This window comes from Phyllostomus hastatus, unplaced genomic scaffold (genome assembly GCF_019186645.2).
Source record: "Phyllostomus hastatus isolate PE091 unplaced genomic scaffold, TTU_PhHast_1.1 phas_scaffold_317, whole genome shotgun sequence".
Lineage (NCBI taxonomy): Eukaryota > Metazoa > Chordata > Mammalia > Chiroptera > Phyllostomidae > Phyllostomus > Phyllostomus hastatus.
In genome coordinates, this window is record NW_025334023.1 from 3652401 (window position 1) to 3667506 (window position 15106).

At 49.2% G+C, this 15106-nt stretch overlaps 2 pseudogenes; both read right to left on the reverse strand.

Moving 5' to 3' along the window:
• LOC123805337 lies at positions 1–860 on the reverse strand (annotated as a pseudogene).
• A 10383-nt stretch (positions 861–11243) lies between these two features.
• Positions 11244–15106, reverse strand: LOC123805338 (annotated as a pseudogene).

Genomic DNA, 15106 nt, shown 5'->3' on the forward strand with positions numbered 1-15106 from the left:
TTAAGGCCCAGAATACCCTGAGTCCCAAGGACATGCCATTTTGGTGATGGCTGCTTTGACATCCTTGTTCCTCAGCATGTAGATGAGAGGACTGAGAGCAGGTATGAGAATGGTGAACCACACATTTCCCATGACATGGAAGTCCAGGGTCAGGTCAGCCCTATAGGCCACATAGGCTATGGCGATGGAAGAGTAGCAGGGGCCAACCACCAGAAGGTGGAGAAGGCTTTAGAGCAACCTTCTCAGGAGCTGATGCAAAGCACCAAGGCCAGGATGTGGGTGTAGGAGAGAAGTATCAGCAGAAGGTGTAGTCTCAGAGCAGGAGGCCTAGGCCACAGCCAAGCTTCTGTGGTCACAGAAGAAGTGGTAGACATAGGCCACACAACCAAAAGCCATGTAGGATGTCTGCACCACTGCTGGGATGGGCAGGAGGAGGGCGGTTATGTGGATAAGGTAGTGCAGTGGGTGGCAGATGGCCACATAATGGTCGAGGGCCATGACCACCAGGATGAAGGCTTCAGAGCAGCCAAGACCATGGAAGAGATACATCTGCAGGAAGCAGGCAGGGAAGCTGAGGAAGCGATCCACAAGCAGGAATAGGGACAGCATCTTGGGGTTGGTGGTTGTAGTGGGGAGGATGTCCAGGGCTGAGAGATTGATTAGGAAGAAGTACATGGGTTTTTGAAGGCTGGGCTCTGCTACCACAGCTGCCAGAATCAGGGTGTTACCCTCAGGATGAGCAGATAGAGTAAGATGAAAATTAAGAAGACAGAGAAGAGGAAGGATTCAGGCAGGGAGGGGTTGCCCACCAGATAGAAGACAGGTAAGGAGTCCTCCGATCTTTTACAGGTGGCTTCCATAGTGGGTCAGGGTCGGATGTCTGCAGACAGACACTGGGAGCATTGGCACACATCTGGAAACCAGAACAATCAGGTATACATTAACTAGCATCTTTTTCCTTCCAGTCATGGACCTCAATCCTGACAGTTTCTTTGTGCTTGTAATTTCATTGCACAACTAAGATGCCCAAGATGCTGAGGCATCTAATGAGCAATGGTTGAAAGAGCTGGTCCCGTCTGATGGAGAGCACAGGTAAACACAAACACCCAAAGGGCTGTCAAAGGGCAGGAACAACACTTACATAGAACTTGGGCCAGTATTAGCAGCTCCAGGGGCCCAGAGTTCAGCCCCACCAATGGAGTAAGTTTCTTACAATTAGAACTATCCCATTAGGTGAAAGAGTGGTTTGAAAATTAGTGAATTCTGTATAGCTAGAGGTATGCAAGGCTGGGCTCTTTTTGGCTGAAATGCTACAGAGGAAGTTTAATATTCAGATAGGAGCTAGAGTAAAGTCCTTTAAGCAACCTTCCAAACCTGCGTCCATGGATTCTTTAAAAAAAAGTTAACATAGCCCTTGTTAGGTAGCTCAGATGGTTGAAGTGTCATCCTAGGTTGCCAAGGTTGCAGGTTTGATCCCCGGTCAGGGCACATACAAGAATTAACCAATGAATGCATAAATAGGTGGAACAATAAATTGATGTTTCTCTCTCCACCCTGTCCCTTCCTCTCTCTCTCTAAATCAACAAATAAAAACAGTTTTTTAAACATAACATAAATGAATCACATCAGATTTCAGGGTTTGGGGGACAAATTTATTCTATCTGAGAGAAAAATTCTTGAGAAGTATCCATTTATGTTCAGTTAAAAACTCCAGTAGCTTCGTTATTCATTGAACTGGCCCCTTTAAGGATGTCTGACGTGGTAGCCTAGTTCCTGCTACCACAGGTGCAGGAACACTGGGGATGGTAATGTTGATGAACTGCTTACTGGATTTTGCCTGCTGTCAGTGCCAGAATGTTGACTGCTGTCCTTTGGCACAAGCCCATCCAGTCCAGGTAGCTCTACATAGCAGTTCCTGAATGGAGCTCTTTAACTGGAAGCCTTGTGAAGACAACAGGATGACTGGTTGAGAGTGAAAACCCAGGAGTGGAAATTCCACATCTCTTACTCGAAAGTTCCATTGACTCTACTTATGAACGTCTGAACCTAGGTGATTGTCAGGGACCTCTGATAGACTTCCAGCTTGTGTGCTCTAAGGAACTGGTGGGAACCCTTCTTGGGATCGTTGGGAGAACCACTTCTGCACAGCTCTGAATTTAGTTCTTCTTCTATGCCCCACTCCATTCTTCTGTCGCTCCTTCTGAGCCGGGGTGTTGTGTCTCCTGAATCAGGGTTTTTTGTTTCTACGTTTCCATTCACTTGAGGATTTCCATTCTGTGATACCTTATCATGGTATTAGTAGGGGGGACTCTTCCTCCAAGGAGCACTCCAGAACACTGTCTGCCTAACCCATTCTGCTGGGCCTCTCTGTCTCAGTCTAACCTGGGTGCCTTATGACCTATCTTTGTATTTTATAAAAAAATTTTAAGATTTTATTTATTTATTTTTAAAGAGAGAGGGAGGGAGAAAGAGAAGGAGAGAAACATCAATGTGTGATTGCCTCTTGCACACCTCCTACTGAGGACCTGGCCTGCAACCCAGGCATATACCCTGACTGGGAATCGAACTGGCAACCCTTTTATTCACAGGCCAGCACTCAATCCACTGAGCCACACCAGTCAGGGCTGTATTCCGTCTCTTGGTCATATTTAGGGACCAACCATCCTGATTTGCCCAGAACTGCTTAGCTTTAGCACTAGAAGTCCCATATCCCAGGAAATCACTTAGTTCCCAATCAACTCAGGTGTTGGTCACCCTAGGAGGGCAGAGGCATGGTATATGACTTTGGTAGAAGGAGTAATTTCTGGAATGGAACCCAAGTTGAAGATGGATTCTCTCCCTACTGGGAGAAAACAAAGTTCAGGGTAGCTCCCAAGTCACTCCGTAAGTCTTCCTTTTCCTGGCGGCTGCAGCTCGGCAGGCATTACTGTTTGCCATTTCATGCCCACACCCTGGAGTTTTCCTTTCTTGGCTCCAGCTCAGAGGGCACCACAGAGAACTGGAAAGTCTCAGAACCAGTGCCAGGAGAGAAGACCAAGCACTCTGCAGGTGATAACTCTGATACCTGGAGGCTGGTGGAAAAGGTTACTGCGCATGCATGGCAGCCCAAGATACACCAAGTGGGACTTTCTGACTCACTGACCTGAGTGGAGGGAAGTGTTGACTCATTCTTCACCTTGACTGAGCGATCCAGGGCCAGGTTATGTTGACATTCGGGTCACTGCCTTTCTGCCCCCGCAAAACCTGGAGCAGTTTTATTGGTTTTCCAAAGCTACCTGCAGTTTCTCCCTCTTCTAACAGCACCTTTCTCATGTCACAGAGTGTGTAAGCGTGGAGATGGCCCTGCAGAGAGTTCGGGCCCTGAACCTTTCTTCACAAATGAAGAATCAGGCCAGGGTCGGGGTGGGGAGTTGCCCCAGATCAGCAGCAGAGCAGTGTCCGGGTTGGTCCTGGAAGCCAGGCCTCCTGGCTCTGGCCTTGGACTCTTCCCACCAAGCCAGGCCACCTGGAGCATTCGGAAACTCTGGTTTCCACCTGGGGAAAAATTAGACTGAAGGTTCTACAGTCAAACCTCAGTTCTCAAACATATCGGTTCTCGAACAATCACATTTCTCAACCAAGTTGTTCACGGAAAAGATATCTCGGTTGTTAAACAAAACTTCTTTCTCAATTCTTGACCCAACAACCCTTTCATGCTGGTACCTGTATGATCAGTCACGTGTCTCTTAGGCAACAAAGGAGATTCAGTTTTCAAACAAACCGCTTCTCTAGGAGTTTCCCAGAACAAATTGAGTTTGAGAACAGAGGTTCCACTGTATTTTCTTCTTTCCATTCCTTAGGCTGATGCCAGAGACAACTATAATTTCTGTTTTGTTCTGAAGGCATTTTCAAACAGTTTCGGATGGTCTGGTGACTAAATAGAAGCTCTGTGTGGCTAGAAAAATGCTCTTTTCAATAAATGACTTAAGAAAGAGACAGACTGGGCATTTCTGCGTGGAAAATGGTCATGGCAGCCAGGCCCCATGTCCTGGTACACCTGATGCATGGGAACGCAGCTCATGATAAACCCTTCACAAATATTTTTAAGTAAATGAATTAAGGACTGAATGGGTTAACCTGAGGTACACTGAGCTTTTCCCCACAATGGACTAGCCAGAAGGGATTTTTATTTTCTTCTGTTTTAGTATCTAAATTGATACAAACCATATCTCCCTGAGAGGCCGTTCCCTCCACTGAGTGGGCCCACGAAGCTGCTCGTGCAGGGTTTGCTGGGCAATCAGAATGTCAGAGCCAGAATCGTCCCTCAAATGCAAGCAGTATCATCTCCAGTTCTCCCCATTTTTCAAATAAAAAAGAAGCTCAGAGAAGGGAGTCACTTGCTCAAGGTCACACAGGGGGTTGTTGGCAGAGCTGCACTAGAAGCCAGACTCCTGGCTTGTGCGCAGGGCCCCTAAGGGTCCACCAAGGGAGAGGCACCGAAGCGCCCCTGTCTGGCAGCCCAGGTCGTTCTGAGTATTCTTATCCCATTTCCCTCACCTGCCTGGGGGCTCCACGGGGTTGGAGGTTGGCTCTGACTCCTTTGCTGTACAACCAGAGTCTCAATGGGGCCCAGCACCTTGCTTCTCAGTGTTTCCACAGGCAGAGACTGGAGCATGGTCATCCTGACAACTTCAGGCCTTTCTCTCCGGTATTCCTGCAGAATCAGACAATACTTGGCTTTATGGAGAGCTGGTCCTGCTCCCTTATTGTTGCTGATCAGGCAATGGGGGCGCAGACAGGGGCTAGGACCTGGCCAACATCGCACAGTTAACAAGCCAGCAGCAGAGGCAGCCAGCTCAGAATGCTATAATTGGGGCAGAAATATTTTAGCCCATCTCCCTTCTTTTAGAGCCTTTGCCATAGTGATGTGAGGGCTTTTAACTGCTTGCCTCCCTGAACCTTGCTCTCCCTGAACCTTGTCCCTCTTTGGGCTCTGACTGGCTCTGGGCACTTTCTCTGTAGCCTTCATAACCACCTGCAACCTAGGCCACTCCAGCTTCTCCCTCTTTCCCGAGCCAGTGCTGCCTCAATGGGGAGGAACAGACTGAGGCTGAGCCTGGTCCCATTAAACCCCCAGGCCTTGCCCATCCTTAGCCTGCAAGGGCCCTGCACCTTGGGGTGTCTTTCTCTTGGGGCCCTGAGTCATGTTTTTCTGTGGTTCCCAAGTGGCTGGTTAGCAGCTACCACTGGGCTTTGTTGATGTTAGAACAAGAAGATTAATAATCCTCACTGGGGCACAGAGCTCTGCGGTCTATGGAGCCTTTCCCACCTGATAAGAAGCAGTTGGTATCCCCATGTGACAGATGAGGAAACTGAGGATCAGAGGTGAGAGGGACTGCCCATGTGACGCAGCAAGCCAAGGACAAGACAGGATCTGAGTTTGCTAAGTCTTGGTCTAGCCTCGGAACCAGCCAGCCACACAAGTGAGAAAAAAACACTGTGAACATCATTTGTGTAAATGTCAAGTGCTGTGCTGTTGTTCAGGGGATGGTGGCGAAGGTGGGGACATCCCTTTGAGTGTTTTGGAGCTAGAGAAACCAGTGTGACAGTGTAGAGAGCCCCTCAGTTTCCTGAATCTTCACTCACTTGCCCTTTCCCACTCACTCTCTTGCTCTTTCTTAGATGTCTTAGACCTCTAAGTCCGACCTCTTCCAGGGAACCTTCTGTGATTTCATCTTCCTCCAGTCCCCAGTGCTATTGCCCTCCACTGGACCATCCAGGTCTGGCTGTGTATGCAGCCCATTTTAAAGATTAGGAGAACCGAGAATCATCATTCATTCCACATTGAATGAAGCCAGTTTTATGCTGAGTACCTGGTCACAATGAATTGACACAATCTAGTGGGAGAGCCAATGAGAAAACTGACCACCAATTAATTATCTGGTGTGACCTGTGCTACTACAGAATTAAAGGGCTCAGGGGAGGGAACAGAGTGGACTTGCTTCATGGGAGATATCTTTGGGTGGGTCATGAATTCTAACAACACAAGGAGGGCACTTGGCCAATAAAGCAGGCACAAAGTCAGGAAGGAGTGGGGAAAAAAGCAGGAGATGTATTAGAGAGCAGATAAAAATGTGTTTGGGATGCAATATTGAGGGCGAGATAGAGAGTCTCAAAAGATGAAGCTAAAGAGGCCGGCAGGGTCAACAGTGAGTAGGATCTTGAATTCTAGATCAGGGAATAAGAACTCAGCATGAGGATATTGGATAGCCAGGGCCAGCCTATAGGCTTGGGACTAACAGTCAGCTGCATGTTTCAAAAATATCACACCCACTGCCATGGGGAGAAAGGATTCTGGTGGGAGAGGCTAGATTCAGGGAAACTTGTCCAGGAGCTGGATTGCCAGGAAAGGAACAGGGAGGAATAACAACGGTGATGATGACAGAAGCCACTGCCCTTCACTGAGAGCTTGCTTGTGCCAAGGACTGTGTCCAGGTGGTCAGATACTTCATTTCAGTCCCTCTGAGCAGTGGTTTTTATTACTCTTGCTTTATAAAAACATGGGAGGTGAAGTAACTGAGTTTGCTTTGGTTCCTACTCTGGGCTGACAGTGAGTCACTGTTAGAATCCTGTCTATTTCCAAGGCCCACACCTCTTAATTATCAAGGCTTACAGAACAGTTTGAGGCAGAACAGATAGAATTTAATAACTGAATATAGAAGTGTCCAAGACAATGTTCAGCATTCTTTTTTGGATGACAAGGCCAATGGTGACCACACTGACTGGGATGGGGAACATGATGGTGGGTGGTGGGTGGTGGGCAGTGCAGATGGAAAGAAGGTTTAGAAGGAAGACATTGAGTTTGGCTTTGGACATGTTGAATTTGAGGAACCTGTGGGACATCCAGGTAAAGATGTCTGGCAGATATTTGTGGGTTTATGTCTGGAGCTCAGTGGAGAGCTGAATTGTAGACTCAGACTTGGGAGGTCTGTGCTCTAGGAGCTTTGAGAGAATGTAGAGTAAGAACGACAGAACCTGGAGGGAACCAGCATGGAACTGAGGCAGGACAAGAAGAGCCTGCAAAAGATGCTGAGAAACAAATCTCAGGAGAAAGTGAAGCAAAACCAGGGCAGTGTGACAGCCCAGAGGAGCTCCAAAGGGTACCTGTGGGCAGCAGCAGAACAAGCTGCTGATGTGACCAGGAGGATAAGACGTGACAAGTATCCAGGGTATCCACCAAGGAGCAGGTCACTGGTGAACAGGACCAGTGGAATAGTGGGTATGGAAGGTTAGGGAGTGAGTAGGTAGAGAGTGGACAACATTTTCAAGATGTTTGACTGTGAAGAGAAGTGGCTGGTTGGAAAGTACTGAGGGATGAGAAAGGATTTTGTTGTATTTCTACATTGGAGATATTTGAGCAGCTTTCTCACCATTTGCTGGTGGGAATTAGCCAGTAGAGGGGTGGGAGAGGAAGGGGTGGTCAACAGAGAAGGAGAAGAGGAGATTCTGAGCCCAGGATCTAGACTCCTCCTGGGTCAGGTGGGAGAGAAGGTGTTTTAAAAAATGGGACAAAGACAAGTTTGCAGATTTAGTGGCCCAGGTGGGGGGCAAGTCTCAGTTAAGACAAAAGTGGCGGGAAGATTTTGTGAAGACACTGAGATTGCAGGAGAGTTTGTTCTCCACCTAATGGGACTGGGAGGCTGTATAGTGAACACATGCTCAGATCTTGGTGCCAGACTGATGTGGATTCATGCCTGGCATTTAGCTTTTGAAGACTCTGTTTCCTCTTCTGTGAAATGGGTCTGCTTGTTGAGAAAGTATCTCTTGAGAGCAAGCTCTGTGCTAGTGAGGTGCAGGTTGAGAAGAGGTGAAGGTCACAAGCAGGTGGCATTTCCCCCTGAGATTGCACAAGCCCCGTCCCTATCTCTTGAGGCCAGGGGAGGATGATAACATTCATCATCCAGGTCTTGCCTTCCTTAGAGAACGGGGGTCCAGATATGTCTCCAGGAGGAGCTGTGGACCTCAGGAGCATTTTGGAGCTCAGAACAGAAAACAACTGGCCCTCTGAAGGTCCTGCCAGAGCAGAGGTCAGCTGCCTGCCCTGGAAAGTCATCAGTGACACTCTGTCTCTCTCCTTCTCATCCCCATGGCTCTTCACCCTCATCAGTGTGAGGCTGTGACAGACACAAGTGGCTGGAAAAAGAAAGTGCCAAGAAGAGGGAAACTATAAATATGTCCAGGGAGAGCCTGTGCTGCTTCCTGGCCACGGGCAGGGGGCCCATGGGGCTCTGGGGAGGAGAGTCCAGAAGCAGGGCCCACCCACTGTTGGGGCCTCCCACATGCTCATCACTGGCACCATTCTTCCTGACACTAGGAGGCAGAGCGACATCAGCTTGGGAGGCCAAACACACTTGTGTTCAAATTTCAGCTCCTTTATTTGCCAGCTCCACTTGGACGACTGACTTGACTTGTTTCTGCTTCTGTCTCCCTTTGTGGACAGGCATGACAGTGCCAGCAAGATCAGCTACAGTGAAGGTTCAGTAAGATGTTCCGGGTAAAAAAGTACTTTGAAAACTGAGAAGTGCTATGAAGATTTCCATTGCCATCACCACCACCACAGTCCAGAGAGGTGACCCCCTGGATGTCTTCCACTCTGTGATTTTTTTACCCTCAAGGCTGTCTCTTGGCTGGAGGCAGGGGAACTGGCTGATGGGAAGTTCCCCAAAGGCCTGGCCAGCCTGTACCATGCTCGCTTACCAAGACCATGGAGAAAACTAGGACATGATCCTGACCTTGTCCACTTTATTTCTGGAGGAGACTTGGAGGTGGTCCCTGAAAGGTGACAAAAGGAGGGTGGGTGTTCAACCAGGGGGAACATGCAGCACTGAGTGCATGGTATGCTCTGGGTGGGGGCCAGGTCAGGTGAGGGGAGGGAGCTGGTCAGGTAGGTTGTAGGTATGTGATGAGGAGCATCAATTGTTAGACTACAAAATAAACTTTGCTCTGAGGAGCAGGGCTGGGTGCTGTAAGATCAGGGTTTAGAAAGATGACTCTAGTAGAATGTGGGAGATTGATTAGGACAGGGAAATTAGAGTTCTAGAAGAGTAAGGAGATAGTGCAAGGACCTAGGAGAAATGAGGAGGAGGCTCTGAATTGAAGGGTGAAAGGAGGAGGAGACAGGAATGTGAAGGACCAGACAGTTGCCACAGGCTGTGGGGAGGGAGGGAGGGAGGGGGAGGGAGGAGTCAGGGACAGGCCTGACTCCATTGAGACTGGGAGCTCTCAGAACAGGGGCCTGGGAGGGGCAGGTTTCCAGGCCAGTGATGAACTCCTTGCTGAGCCAGGGGTGCCTGGGGGACCCCCAGGAACAGGTGGACATCAGGAGGCAGTCTGAGCTATAGCAGAATCCAGGGGTCACCAGCTGGGGTTCAGGCTCTTTCTGTTGTGGGAGGGAAATCTGAGATTTGAGGAAGAAAATGACATACTAAGGCCACTCAGATGGTCATCAGTAGAAAGGACCTGGAACCCAAAGGTGCCTAGCTTAGTACTGAACTCTGTACTCAATCCCATGGCCTGGGGACTGTGGACAGATGACTAAGACCTCAAACTAGACCTTGGAGACAATTAAGCCCCATTGTTCAGGATGTGAATTCTGTGGCTGTTGTGAATGTCTAGGTTAAATCCTGGTTCTGCCTTTTACCAACTGTGTGACCTTGGGCAAGTCTCCCAACCTCTATGTGCCTCAGCTTCCTCATGTGTAAACTGGTGCTTATAATGGGTAGTTGGGAATGTTAACTGAGTTAATGCAATGACATGTAATGAATGTCTGTCCTAATTATCATATCCATTTTACAGGTGAGGGAACTGAGGCTTAGAAAAATGAACTAACTGCCCAAGGTCACACAGCTAGTTGTTGGCACAGCTCAGGCTTACGTGACTCCAGAGACTGCATTGGTTTGCTTATGGTGAAGTCCCTTCCTTCATGGTTATTTCTAGAAGATGGTTGGTGGTTTTAACCTGAGAGACAGCAGTACCCAACTTAAGGACCCTCAGGGAGACCCTGTGGCCCTCTACACTCCCTCTTTGGGTCCACCTCTGATTCTGACACTGAGGCACAATAGACAGGCACTAGGAAAATTCCTTGGCAAGTAGAATGAGGGAAATTGAGACAAAAATAATTAAACGAAGCCAAATATATTAAGTAATTTACAGTCAGCTAGTGAATCACAAGGTCTTATTTTCCCTAACCAAGGACACTTAGGAGCAAATGATTTTACATTCCAGACTGTGCCAGGGCAGACCCATCTTGGTCCTGGTCCCTCTTTAATGATGTTCTCTAAAGACAAAACTAACCAGGGAATGACCATGAGTTCTCTATACACTCATTTTGATGAATCAACATACTGAAGGGCACACCTGGGAGACTAATGCATATTCTGTTAAGTCCCTCCCCTGAGACCTCCCCTAGGATTCCTGCCTACAGAAGAGAGAAACCTCATGGCAAAGGGCCCAGCATGGGCTCTCTCTGGAGCATGCCCATGTCTTTTCTCAGGCATGAACTTTTTACTTTCTCCTAAGCTCTAAGCATTCCCAGGAGACTTGTAACTAGGGGAGCAGTGGGCAGTGGCAGCTCTTCCCGGGCTCACCCACTGAACTAGTCTCCAAGACCTCCTTTTCCTCTGACTTTTCAATGAGCTAAAAGCAACCCACCTTGGCTTATTTCTGTCACTGTGACTTTTACTTCTCAGTGAATTCATGCAGCCTAGCATGGCTCACTTTTCCTATAACATTTATAGAGAGCCAAAGCAACCCCACGTCCTATTGTTTCTGCTATCACAAGCCCTTGCTTTGTTTCACTCCCCCCAGCTTTAATAAACATACTTTCAAAATCACCTGGATGAGTTGTGAAATCTTTCCTGCACAAAGTCAAGAACCCACATGCTACAGGCTGGCCTGAGGCAGACCAGCTCCAGGCCTGGTCCCTGGCCTCTAACAAGACTGCTATGAAGCCTGTTGGCTGGACAGATCCAATCCTGCCCTTGCCAGAGACTAGACCTTCTCTGTGTAGGACCTCAAGCCTGGTCTCTCACTTCCTGTAGGAAGACACATCTGTGTCCTACCCTGAGGACAAAAAAGAAAAAAAGAAGGGAGGAAAATTTAAATAAGGACAGTACCACTTGGGTGGTGAGAGAATTTTAGGCATGAGTGCCAGGAACAGTCGGAGTGAGCGAATCTAGGAAAACGGTGTGCAGAGAGGAGGGAGTGGTTGTGTTGGGGGTAGAACATGAGAAGAAGAGAGTTAAGCAAAATGCAAGCTGCCCATCCTCTGAATAACAACACTGATGAAAACAAGTTAGCTTGTTCCAGCCCCTCCCAACAGAGTTAGAACAGCGGCAAGCTGGGGGTCCTCTGCTAGCCCAGCATAGGCCTTGCTACTGGGCCGAATTCTCCTTGCCCGTGCCCTTCTCACTGGAGCATCTGCAGAGGGCTGGCCTGGCTGAGAAGCAGTTCCCCATGCTCACTCTGCTTCCTATCTTCCCGGTCTCAGGCATATCACCTCACCAGGAGAGGAAGTGACTCATCTTCCCAGATGCAGCATGCCGCACACTGCCCCAGCAGCTGTCCCAAACTCTGCTCAGTCACAGAAATGAATCCAGGCAGTAACAGCCTTTGGATTTATTCCCCCTCCACCCCACTGGCAAATAGATTGCTTTAATTCTCTCATTAGATGAAACTCAAGCCTTCCATTTTTACATGGGGTAAACTGTACCTCCAGTAGACGGTGATACGGAGAGATTTTTGCCACACAGCCTAGTTTCCATTCAGTCAACTGTTTCTAGCTGTCCCAGTTGAGACAGATGCGTTTATAGAACTGGCTGTGCTGAGCCTTCTTTGCAAGCATGTTTAGATCTGCAGTGCACTTGGCAATTGTCTCCTTTTCTTGCTGTCAGAGATGCTCTGCACCACGTGCTTCTCCACCCATTTTATCATGTGCTCTTGTTTCTTTTGACACATAGTATTCTGAACAGAGATATGATGGTCCAGGTGATTCTTTGCCTCCAAGGCCATAGCAATGTTATTCCTCTGGACATCGAAAAGGTAATGGCATTTTTGAACCAGTGCCTGCTGGGACTTCTCCAGATCAATTGTATCCTGGATGTTTTTGATGGAAACCTGTTTTGCCTCCTCTAGTTGGGCAACTTTTGCTCATTGAGTTTATCAGCAAATTCCCTGATAGAGGCACCATATTTTTTAATTATGTAGATGATTAACCCTATTGTTGATATGGCAGAGATGATCTCTGGATTAATCACGCATATTTCTTTGGATGGAAAATATAAGATAAGCTCAGTTCTGAGCACATAGGGCCCTGTTATACCTGTTTTAGAATAAAGAAACTGGAGAAATTCCTCAGGAATCAGCCCATGACAAAATTTTCCTCCGTATGCAGGAAGAGGTGGCACAGGGGCAAGACGTGGCTGTCTGGTGTGAAAGATCCTTGTGGCCTGCAGTTCCCCTGGACCAAGGAGGATTGCGTTCTTCAGAGAGGGGGCCACTGTGGTGGCAGCAGAAAGTACCACCAAGACAGCATGGTCAGCGAGGGTCCGCTCAGCGGTCTTGGAGTCCCAGTGACATGGACAGGACTGGCCTTTGGATTTCTATAGATAACCCAGGCATGCTGCTGTGCCTCTGTTCCAGAGCAGCTGGAGAAAGAGAAAAAATTATAGTAGCATTTTTTCGAGAACCTACTTACCTATCAGGCACTGTGCCAACTAAGTCCATTTATTAGCCCCATCCTCCAGATGAGAAGACAGAGACGTGAAGAATTAAGTAACACGTAGGGATGGAGTTTCAGTTTGGGAAGACGGAAGAGCTCTGGAGAGGGATGGTGGAGATGGCTGCACAACAGTGTGAATGGACTGGACACGACTGAACTGTGTCCCCTTGAGATGTTAAAATGGTAACTTTGATGTTATGGTTATTTGTCACCACCCCAAAACCTACACAGAACTAAGTAGCATAGCTCCCAGGTGGAGAAGCCAGGAGTTACACACACAAGGTCCTACCCCAAAGTCTTGTTCTTGACCACTCACTGTCTCATCTCACTTGCAGGTGAAGATATGACACTGGCAGAAGGCAGACAGAGAGACAAGGGCACCCAGTCCCAGGCTGAGGAAGACGGGTTTACCCTGAGGGCTGGGGTGGGGGGCAGGGACATGGTGGGTGTACTCAGGGTGGAAGGGCATGGTCAGATTTAGGGATCGGAAAGTTTCTTCTGGTTCCTAGGGAGATGGGCTGGAGGGTGAGATGGGAGGTGAGGAAGAGTTGGGGAGGAGGTGGGGCACAGCCCAGCCAGAGCTGCTGAGGGGAGACCAGGGCGGCGACAGCAGTGGGAAGAAGTGGGAGGAAGTGGGACTGTTTGAGAGACTTGTGAAGTGGAATACTCTGTGTGGGATGGGCAGGGAGAGGGAGGAGCAGGCAGCACCTGTCCTCACAGGGCTTCATGTAGCCTATGTATTCTAGTGTCCCCTGACAGCATAGTCCTTCCAGCCCCCTTTCTCTGTGTGTCATCTTGCAGAAAATGCCTGGGGCGCAGACCTCTCCTCTGGCCCCCAGGGGGCAGTGTTGCAAAGTCTTTGGGTAGTTGGGGCTCTTCCTCACCCGAAGCCAGGGGCAAATGCTTGCTCCCTGTCTCCTCTTCCGGCCCCCCAGCATTCCCTCTCAGGAGCCTAATTATTAATAGCTGTAATCCCTCATGTCCCACAGTTGACACTTTACAAAGCCATGGTACATCCGATATCTCACAGGGTCCTTTTCAAAAGGCAGGGATGGAGCAGAATGAGATGTTTCCTTTATCCCCTGCCCCCCAACCGTTTTATAATAAGGAAACTGAGGACCAGGCCAGAAATGGAACCTGGCCAATGCCAGTGTATTGGTGGCAGAGCTGGGGCTGGGGGCCACGGGCCAGCCCATGCCCAGTCAGGACCCAGTTAGTGGGCCTGGCCCCATAGCACCCACAGGACAGTGGCTGCTAACAATGGCCTGCTAATACCCCACCTGCCCACTGAACCCCAGCCTTGTCCTTGAGCTCCCTCCCGCCTCAGGGGGCCTGTCCCTGTGATTTATTCCCATGGGGTTGTCAGTTAGCTCCGACCAACCTAGCGCACCCCTGATTTACTTCTCCCTCATGCTGTGCCTCCAGAATTACAAGTCATCGCCATTACCATCATCACCATATTAATAATGGGTTGTATCTGCTCAGCTCTCAGAACTTAGCAAGGACTAATCCATTCATCAGCTCATCGGAGCCTGCTGACAGCCCTGGGAAGGTATTTCACAGACAAGGTATTGAGGGTCAGAAAGGGCTAGTAACCAGCCCCAGGTCACCCAGCCAGGCCTCGGAGAAGTTTACAGTTGCTGGGGAGAGAGAAGCTGTGCACATACCCAGCTGAAGATAGGGAAAAGTGGTGGGATTTAGTGTAGCTCTGCCAGGAGGTCCCCCGTCATCTTACAGGTGGGGAAACTGAGTCCCAGAGATCTTCTTACTGTGTTAGGATTGAGCTGTCTGATGCCTAAGCTCATGTTCTTTCTGAGGCATAGGGCTGCCACTTTCAGGGAGGTGTGCAGAGACTCTAGCACGGTATGCATTCTCCCTGGGCTGGGGAGAGAGGCTGGTGGCCAGTGGAGGCAGCTGGACCCAGGGGAAGGCTGCTGTTGGGGCAAAAAGGGCTTCCTGGGGTGGAACCTCTGGGAGGGGTTTGAGCTGTAGACAGAGCACGCGGCATGAGCTGTGCAGTGCCGGGGCGCTGAGCCCAGGTGGTGGGGCTGAGGGGCCACCCATGTGCTGGCCAAGCCGAGCTTCTCCTCACAGGGTTGGGAAATCTCCTAGGTTCTGATCCAAGAGGTGCGCCAATAAAGAGGGGGAAAGTCCTGAATTTTTGGCAGGATGGGGTCTGTTTCTCACCCACCAGGGGGGAAACCGAAACCTAAGGAAATATAGTCACGGCACACACAGCAGAGCCTGACTCTCTTCAGGCCTCAGTCTCCCAATCCAAAAAAGGGACCAGTTGAATTAAATGAGCTTCAAGTTCCTTCCTGCTCTGACCTTCTGAACGTCATGCGTCAT